The following is a 3113-nucleotide window of genomic DNA, read 5'->3' as shown; positions in this document are numbered from 1 at the left end:
AGAGACTCGCCCCGCCTATTGGTGTCACTGCTGCCCCACAAAATGTGGTGCGCGTTTGCGTCACACCCAATGACAGTTCTGGTCTTAGACGCCTTTCAGTGCTCCACAAAATTGCGTAAATCACTTGGAGGCGGTTGTCCTATTTGGTCGTGTGGCAGGTATGCAGATGCCAGAACTAATGCTATCTAATAATCTAGCTGGTTACTGGCGTCTATATTACGGCACAAAACACGCCCCAGGCTGTTATCAGACCTGAATGCGATATTCACATGTTCAAGACCCTTGGCAAGCATAGCCGCCTTTTGTGAAATATGGCATTAAATAATAAGATCAGGAGCAGGGTCGAGGAGCCTACCCGAAGATTCGACATTTCTCAGGTTTGTCCTGGCCATAGAGAGTAAGGAATCCATCGTGGAGAGTGGATAGATGTTCCTGGCGGCAAAGAACCTGAGCATATCCAACTCCTTATTACAATTTTTGAAAGATAACTGGACCCGCAGAAGCCTATGTACCATCTAACGGTAGCTATTTTGTGTTGGGCTGGGTAATTAGCACGAATTAAGTGGTCTTTATGTCTTTAGTAAGTAATTAAGTGGTCAGTATGGTTGGGCTTTCTGAAAATTTCATAGCCTTCTTCTTTTTCTTTATGTACCATATCGGTGTTATCCGACGTTGGCGATTATTATAGCAAAGACCTGTCGTTCTGCTGCCATGTGGAAAAGTTGACCTGCTTTTCGTATGTCTGTTCAGGCTCGGATGTTACTTAGCCAAGACATCTGTTTTCGGCCTACACCCCGTCGACCTCCTATTTTTCCCTTGAGGGTGAGTTGTAAAATACGATATCGATCACCTCTCAATATATGCCCCAAATAAGCAACTTTCCTACCCTTGATAGTCCTGTAACAGTTCCCTGTCGTTGCTGACTTTCCTCGGCACTTTCTCAACAAACCATTATCTGGAAGCACTGTACGGAGAAAACGTCTGTTCAGTGCCATCTTAGTTGATAGAGTGGCGGTTTGGTAATATTGCTTGAGAATGTCCCACTGCTCTTTTGCCGACTTAGCGTTACTTATCAGTCTGAGTTGGTTGTCTTCCACTAGTAGGCCAAAAGTAGCTTGAGCTGCTTCGTCATTCGGAGTCTACTGGTGCATGCACGGGATGCCTGATGACTTATCAGTTTCTCTTCTTCATCAACAGGAGTTGCAGTTTATAACTCCATGTTGCGTAGTTCTCACCATTGAGTCTCTACCTTTTCACCCTTAATGTCGGTTTATAAAACTTATAAACACTTATTCGAGTATTTTGGTAAAATAAAATTCTCTTTCTTAGAGTTTACTCCTTTTTTTATGGGCACACTGTATATCAAAATAGATATATTATAGATTGGGTTAAATAACCCTCCCAATGTTGATGTTTTTCTGTTCCCTCTCCCTGAAAGTGCAAAATGTGCCGGGCGCTTTTGCAAAATCGCGCTAATCTAAAATTTAGGAAAATAGTGGAAAATGTATTGGCGCGAGTCCAGCGCACAACCGTAGTAAATTTAGCAGCGGCATGTGTAGTGCGTAAATTTTTATTTTCTACTGTTGTTTCATACTTATGCCAGTTTGGTGAACTTAAGTGTCGTTGGTTCCAGGTTGTATGCGAATGAATATACCAATCAGTGATGTTTTGCAAGTAGGGTAAGTACACCTTTCTTTAAAAAATATATTTCTGTTTTAATTCGAAGCCATGGAAGTCATTCCTATAAATAAGTTCATTGTGCCGTAACATAACACATTCGGAATTTGAAACATTTATCTTTTAAGTATTATATTTACAGTATGCTAAATGCAATAGTTTTTTTTACTAATAGGAGGAATAAATTTGATTTTGTGAATTACGAAATTCTGAAAATAATTTTAATTGGTTAAATATGTTCTTTGGTGCTACTGGTATTTTACTTCGATCAACAGCTCGGCTATAAAAAAAGAAAAACGTTTTTAGCTATCAAGCTTTCGGCGATTTATTGTCGCCTTCTTCAGGGCTGAAAGAGTTATTGAAATTTCATCAAACATGAGCTCTGAAGTAAATCGGGTACAAAACTTAAGGGACGTATACATGGTACTGCTCATTGTTTGTCATAGTAGAAGTATGGGAACCCTCCAGAATTGTACTGCTACAATATTTTTAAACTTGAGTCATATTGCTGGGTTACAGATTGTCATGGATTAAAAATTTAAAATTAACAAATAACATTTTTAGGTCGAGACAAAGGGACCAACTACAATGACTTCACACTTAATGCTCGTAGTACATCGATATGATTTACTTTCACACTTCTAATGCTAATCGCAACGCTAAATGTTCGGAATTCCTTGAAAATTCACCTTTTTCTTTATATTTGTGATTTATTTTGATATAAAATAGGTTTTATTTTACATTCCTTAGGTGTTTGGTGGCTGATTAGAATAATTGGATGAGTTGAGGCTTGAAGGATCCCCACTTTTGTTCTAATAGATTTATTATAAGTGGAAAATCCTTACGTGCTATTGATTGATTACTGATTACAACTCTCAAAAAAATATCTGTCGCACTATGCCGTCTCGTTCCGGTACTTCCCGCATGTCACGTCACTGCCCACTACAAAGTAGTTCCAGAGAAGTATAACGTGTTTTTAGATAGATAGCGCAACTATATATAAAATAGAATAAATTATAATCTCAAATTCGGTTACCAACTCGAACAAATAAATGTCCGATAAATCTTAACATACTTCTCCCGTTGAAAGGAAAAATGCTTATGTCAGTTTAGTTATTAAAAACTCTGGTAACCATGGAATTATACAGAGTGACAATAAGATAGACAATAATAAACGGTAAATTCAACAAGATTCCTTGACAGCGCAACGTACTTTTGAAATGTCCACCTGTTCTCATAACCTCGAATTCTGCGGGGTTTCGTTTTTACATAAATAATCCATACAACACCAAACATTTGAATGGTTAACTGCAAACAAGCTAGTGCCTGTGTAATCTTATGATCCACTCTTATCAAGCAGCTTCTCGTATTCAGTTAATTAACTCGTGCTCCATTTGTATCTCCTTGTGCTGTGTGTATCGTACAAACGTGGTAGG

The 3113-nt window shown here is 38.5% G+C and overlaps 1 protein-coding gene across 7 annotated transcripts in view; it reads left to right on the top strand.

The window, feature by feature from the left end:
• Window positions 1-1489: 1489 nt before the first annotated feature.
• The window catches only part of LOC109542344 (ranBP-type and C3HC4-type zinc finger-containing protein 1), a gene marked incomplete in the record, with an annotated part of 82398 nt that continues 80774 nt past the window's right edge, over window positions 1490-3113 (top strand). For all 7 annotated transcript variants that reach the window (XM_048663808.1, XM_048663807.1, XM_048663804.1 and 4 more), the window contains 1 exon segment: window positions 1490-1679.

This window comes from Dendroctonus ponderosae, unplaced genomic scaffold (assembly GCF_020466585.1).
Source record: "Dendroctonus ponderosae isolate FM_Combo_2020 unplaced genomic scaffold, Dpon_F_20191213v2 Dpon_F_20191213_2, whole genome shotgun sequence".
NCBI classification, from domain to species: domain Eukaryota; kingdom Metazoa; phylum Arthropoda; class Insecta; order Coleoptera; family Curculionidae; genus Dendroctonus; species Dendroctonus ponderosae.
This window is presented reverse-complemented; position numbering and strand designations above follow the sequence as displayed.